Raw genomic sequence first — 7107 nt, 5'->3', positions numbered from 1 at the left:
CCGTACTGTGTGGTCATACGGTTAACGTATTGGCCTGCGGAATCGGAGATCCTAATTTCAATTCGCGCGCAAAGTAACTATTTTATGTGTACTTTTTCTAATCAATAATAAAAAATTCATACATTTTAACTTCTATAAAAATAATGTATTTATCCCTATTTTATTAATTTGCAAGAATATACAAATTCCAACAAAAATGGTTTGCTTTTGTTGTAAATAACCCTATGACCTCTAATCATAATAACACTATTACTAAGTACCACTTCACAAAGCTAGTTTGCAAAACAATTATCTAAATTTGTATTGTGTGTAACGGGAATAAAGTATTAATTAAAGCTAAAATGTATAACATTATTATTACAGGACTGATAACACTGGTCAACATATGAAAACTTTTTTTCTGCTGACAGATATTTGACTTCTTTTTTAATAAATCGAGGTCGCTGATTCCAGTGGTGTAGTTAGTTTTTGCCTATCACGTCAGAATTTTACACAATCTGATCATACTTACATTGACAGAATTTCTTATTCCATATATCTTAGTAAGAAACTTACATTAAATATTGTACTATTGTCTTAATATTAATATACGGAACAATTTACGATAAAGTTACTGACACTCACCTGCACATATTATATTTTGGGTGGGGCTTTTATATTGAACGTTTACATTATGTAACTTTTTCTTTTTTATGAGATTCTTGTTTGGGGGGAGTAGAGAAATGCTTTCCTCTGGTATCTCTTTCTTGCCATTCATCTTGTTTGAACTGCTTAAGTAAGATAATTTTGTAACTTTTGATGTCATTTAATTACGTCACGATAATAAAATTGTCATTCTTAACAATTTGTTTTATTCTTTTATTTGCAGTTTGCCACACTGATATATTTGTTACAAAATTGAGGTTTGGTCCAACGCCTTTCGAATTCACAACCAACCAAACCGCCGAGCTTTTTGGGTTGCCTGCTATTGCAGGAAAAGGAGAATAGCAGGTGGTAATGCACTTTTGGAGTCGTGTATACATCAAATCGTATACAATATACATACATACACACACACATATTATATATATATATGTGTGTGTGTGTATGTATGTATGTATCATACACATCAAAAGTTACAAAATTATCTTACTTAAGCAGTTCAAACAAGATGAATGGCAAGAAAGAGATACCAGAGGAAAGCATTTCTCTACTCCCCCCAAACAAGAATCTCATAAAAAAGAAAAAGTTACATAATGTAAACGTTCAATATAAAAGCCCCACCCAAAATTTATAAAGTTGACACCCGAAAGGCAAGAACAACTGAACCGAAGTAAATGAAATTCTGCACAGACATTGCAGACATAAAATGAGGAAATACGGTTTCGTATTTTTCTAAAAAAAAAACCGTTCGAGGGGCACGGACCCCTCCAAACATTTGATCATGAGATATCAAAATTGCTAGTAACAGTATGTCAGGTGTATGTAAAGGACATGAAGAATTGCAACATAACTTTACGTATCGACAATACACAAAAATTAACAAATACATTTTTTAAAATTTTCTGCGGAAAAACGGTTTAAGGAGGCAAAACCTCCCACCCAAAATTTTGAAACTTAACGCCCGAGAGGCAAAAAGAAATGAACTGATGGGTATGAAATTTTGCACAGATATTTTGCACGTAAAATGAGGGAATACCTGTTTCGTAATTTCCTGAAAAAAAACGGCTGGGTGAGGCACGGACCCCTCCAAACCTTTGATCATGAGATATCCAAAGTGCTAGTAACAGTATGTCAGATGTATGTAAATGACATCAAGAATTGCAATATAACTTTGTGTACGGACAATACGCAAAAAATAAAGGAATACTTTTTTCTATTTTCTGCGGAAAAACGGTTTTAGGGAGCAATAGAACCCACACAAAATTTTCAAATTTCGCGCTCGAAATGTAAGAAGATGTGAACCGAAGTGAATGAAATTTTGTACAGATATTGTAAAAAAATGACGGAATACAGGATTCGTATTTCCCTGAAAAAAAAGGGTTGGGTGGGGCACGGACCTCTCCAAACCTTTAATCACGAAATATCAAAAGTGCTAGTAAGAGTATGTCAGATGTGTCTAGAGGACATGAAAAATTGCAACGAAACTTTGTCTATAAATAATAGTATAAAAATAAACGAATACGTTTTTTAATTTTCGGGGGAAAATGGTTTTTGTGGGCAAGAGCCCCCGTCCAAAGTTTTGGAATTTGACCCAAAAGGCAAGAAGAAGTGGACCAAAGTGAATGAAATGTGCACAAATATTATAGAGGTAAGACGAGAGAATAAGTGTTTCGTATTTTCTTGAAAGAATAAAAAACTGTTGAATGGACCATGGCGTTGAGTAGCGAGAGGAGTGGACCGAAGCGAACAAAATTGTATGTAGATATTGGATATGTAATATATGGCTTTCGTGTTTCACAAGTGTCTTGTCTCCATCCGATTTTTTCAATTTGGCAGATCGAGTACAAGCAAAAACACTATAGCGTATTTTATAGTATTTCAGGAAGCAGCTTTAACGCTTACAAGGTTTTTGCGCATAAACTAGAACACGTATTTATTTATGTTCAGTTTGCTGTTGATCAGCCAAATTTGAAGCAAAACGGATAGAGGCACTTGAGAAACACGAAATGCCCTATTTTGCATAGGGACTATATAATATCTACACACAATTTCACTTGCTTCAGTCCACTCCTTCCTGCGCTATTACGGTAATATTTGTTAATATTTGCGGAGAAACAATATTGGGGCCTATTCCCCATGCGAAAAAAGTACACGTTTAACTTATTGGTTTACAAATTGTCCCTATACGAAGCTTCGTTGCTATTCTCCATATTCTTTACGAACTTCTGACGTATGCTTATTTGCACTTTTGATATTTCGTAATCAACGGTTCAAAAGGTTCGTGACTCACTCAACGGTTTTTAATAGGAAAATACGAAAGCTAATTGTCTGATTTTACGTCTACAATATCTGTGCACAATTTCATTCACTTCTGTTCACTTCTTGCCTTTTGGGCCCCAAATTTCAAAATGTTTTGGAGGGGGCTTTTGCCCCCTAAAACCGCTTTTCCGCACAAAATAAAAAACATATTCGTTTATTTTTTGCATATTGTCCCTACAAAATATATCGTTCAAATTCTTCATGTCCTTCAAGTACTCTGACATACTGTTATTATCACTTTTGATATTTCACGATCTAAGTTTTGGAGGGGTCTGGGTCCCACCTATGCGTTTTTTCTTCTTCAGGAAAATAAACTCGTATTCCCTCATTTTATGTCTACAATATCTGTGCACAATTTCATTCACTTCGGATTACTTCCTCTGGCCTTTCGGGCGTCAACTTCCAAAATTTTAGATGGTTGCGTTTGCCCCCTTAAAACCGTATTTCCGCAGAAAATAAAAAAAAACTTGTTTCGCCATATTTGAAGGCTCACTTTGATCCACTTGCGGTGACGCACAAAAAGTGAGAATAGGCGTACAAAATGGCACAAAACTATGCAAAAAACCATCCCGAAATTCGTTGGTTGCGGAACAAGTTAATGACGCCGGTGCTCACGGCATTTGACGCTGTCTCGTTATAAAAATCTATAGTAGTTTCGCTATCGAGACGAGACGAGATGCACTAAAAGTACCTCTCGAGATGCACTAAAAGTACGAGACAAAATGCAACCCTATCATGAGCACCACTAAAAGTATTCCACATTACTGTTTACATTTTTCATGGTTGCTCTTTCCAGTATAATCAGATCATGATTTCAAAACGAGTTAAAACGAGCTGAACGAGGGAGCTATTTGTCAAACTCGGCTCGACACGAAACTCGACATAAATTTATGGAGCTAAAAATACACAGAACGTGTCCTTGCATTTTTTAAATCTGTTTTATGGAAGGAAGGACTTTCTACATATGGGAAATTGGTAGTGGGTTGATTTGTAAAAAATAATCGAAAACGATCGATGTTAGTTGAGAAACAAATTGAGAAACAAAATACAGTGCTTCGCATTATATATCCACTGCTTTCTATTATAATAATTGCTGAAGCTTGTGTTTAGCGTTCAGAGCACAAGGAAATTAAATTTTGGGAAAAAGAGATATACAATTTGTACAGTAAGCTTAATTACATGGAAATTTTAAGTTTCGGTACGCTTAATTATATGAAAAATTTTATACTTTTTCATTTACGTTGGTCTCCTTTACCTTGATTTTGGATTTCAAATTTTAATCCTTTTTCCACTGAAAAGTATCTATAATTCAACAAGGTAATAATTATCAATGATAATTATAATAATTATCTATGTAATTGAATTCATTGTAATTTGGTCCATGAGAAACACTTTACCATTTCGTACTAGCTGTTATGCCCGTTCTTCGCATTGATCAGATAAAGTATCAATGTAAACAAACTGAACAACGGAAGAACAATTAAGAAACATTTCGAAAATTGGATATATTTTGTCTGAATATATACCCAACAACGTACATGTGTTTTCATTGGGAAGGCCGATGGGGCCTGAATTTGAACGTAAACACTATCGGGGATGTCACTATACATCTGAGAAATCCCGATAAATATGGATTCGACACAAATATTGGTCATTTTCTACTACGTTTACATGTCCCGGTTAACGCCCCCTGAGACCCCCTTGGTTCCAATTGTGAAAAAATCCCCTCTGGCCTCCTGCCGATACCGCGAAAAATATGAATGTAACACTGACATCTGCTATTTTCTACTACTTTTACATATCCCGGTAAATGCCCCTATGATCCTCTGGTTCCAATTTTGAAAAAACAACGCCTCTAGTCCGCAGCCGATGGCGGCTGTATTTGAAAGTCAACGCCTGTAGGAGTATCACCATTCATCTCAGCGACAGTGAAAACCATGGATTTGACACTAATATCGGTCATTTTCCAAAATTTTGCATGTCTCGCAATTCACCCCCGGTGACTCCCGGCCCGCATACAATGGTGGCTGAATTAGAAAATAATCGCTAATGACAGTATCGCCATTTATCTCAGCGACCGCGAAAACTATGAATGTGACACTAACATCTGCTATTTTCTACTACTTTTACATATCCCGGTAAATGCCCCTATGATCCTCTGGTTCCAATTTTGAAAAAAAAACAACGCCTCTGGCCCGCAGCCGATGGCGGCTGTATTTGAAAGTCAATGCCTGTAGGAGTATCACCATTCATCTCAGCGACAGTGAAAACCATGGATTTGACACTAATATCGGTCATTTTCCATAATTTTGCATGTCCCGCAATTCACCCCCGGTGACTCCCGGCCCGCATACAATGGTGGCTGAATTAGAAAATAATCGCTAATGACAGTATCGCCATTTATCTCAGCGACCGCGAAAACTATGAATGTGACACTAACATCTGCTATTTTCTACTACTTTTACATATCCCGGTAAATGCCCCTATGATCCTCTGGTTCCAATTTTGAAGAAAAACAACGCCTCTGGCCCGCAGCCGATGGCGGCTGTATTTGAAAGTCAACGCCTGTAGGAGTATCACCATTCATCTCAGCGACAGTGAAAACCATGGATTTGACACTAATATCGTTCATTTTCCATAATTTTGCATGTCCCGCAATTCACCCCCGGTGACTCCCGGCCCGCATACAATGGTGGCTGAATTAGAAAATAATCGCTAATGACAGTATCGCCATTTATCTCAGCGACCGCGAAAACTATGAATGTGACACTAACATCTGCTATTTTCTACTACTTTTACATATCCCGGTAAATGCCCCTATGATCCTCTGGTTCCAATTTTGAAAAAAACAACGCCTCTGGCCCGCAGCCGATGGCGGCTGTATTTGGAAGTCAACGCCTGTGGAAGTATCGCCATTTATCTCAGCGATCGCGAAAACTATGGATTTTACACTAATATCGGTCATTTTAGATTACTTTTACGTTTAGGTATCCCTTCCCCTCAGTTGACCCCCGGCCCGCAGCCGAACAGGGTGAATTTGGAAGTTAATGCGATCGGAGTTTCACCATTGATCTCAGCGAACGCGAAAACTATCAAATCGACACTCATTTCGGTCATTTTCTACTACTTTTACTTGTCCCAATAAACGCCCCCTGAGACCCCCTGGTTCGAATTTAGTCAAAAACGCTTCGCCTTGGTCTGGGTCCTGAACCAAGATATTCGTGGCCAAAATTTGGTTACTCTCGGCCAACTTGTCTGGTCCCCAGGCTGGTCCCGGTTGAAAAAAGAACACTCTTCGTCTTGATTTGGGGCCTACACCAAGCTACCCGTGACCAAATTTATAAAACTTTCGTCCACTCGTCTGGTTCACAGGCCGCACACAGATAGACAGACACTTAAACAAACTCTTTTATTTATATTAGAAAGGTCAGATTCACCGTTATTGTAATAGAGCGGTGCTTGAGTGATTGATCGTAGAAATTCAAACTCCAATGAGTGATAATTTCATAGCGTTGTTTTATTACAAGTTTAAACTCTTTAGTCAGTAGAGAAGAGGGCATGAATTATGGGTCAGAGTTGATGATAATGGGTTTCTACGGGTCTGTGGGTCACAGTGGGTGAGAGTGGTTCATGGTGGTTGGTGGGTCAGAGTGGGTCACGGTGGGCCGTGGGTCACGATGGGTGGTAGGTCAACTGGTCGTGGCTAAAGTTTTCATTGCCCCACACCCTCTCTGAACTACAGTGTTGAAAATTAATCAGTGAAAATCAATTGAAATTGATCAATCAATTGAAAGTAATTGCTGTGGAAATCAATTGCAATTGAATTAATTGCCAATTAATTTCAATTGCAATTGAATGACTGAATTCAATTGCAATAACTTTCCACTGCAATTACTTTCAATCGATTGATTAATTGCAATTGATTCTCCTTTATTAATGGCCAACTGCCATTAACAATTAACCATTACTTACTTCAGTTGTTAATTACAATTAAAGTTTAAATTTACAGATTGTTAATTGTTAATTCAATTGAAATTTGCCTAACACTGCGAATCTTCTCTTCCCCTACCCCGATCCGGTCCTTCAAACTCTTTTTTTTCTTCTATCGAAGCCAGTACTGCCTATTTGGGAAAAGTTTCAATGTAG

This window comes from Thermobia domestica, chromosome 6 (assembly GCF_964235325.1).
Source record: "Thermobia domestica chromosome 6, izTheDome1.hap1.1, whole genome shotgun sequence".
In the NCBI taxonomy this organism is placed as follows: Eukaryota; Metazoa; Arthropoda; class Insecta; order Zygentoma; family Lepismatidae; genus Thermobia; species Thermobia domestica.
The sequence above is the reverse complement of the archived record's forward strand: the minus strand, read 5'-3'. Positions refer to the sequence as shown.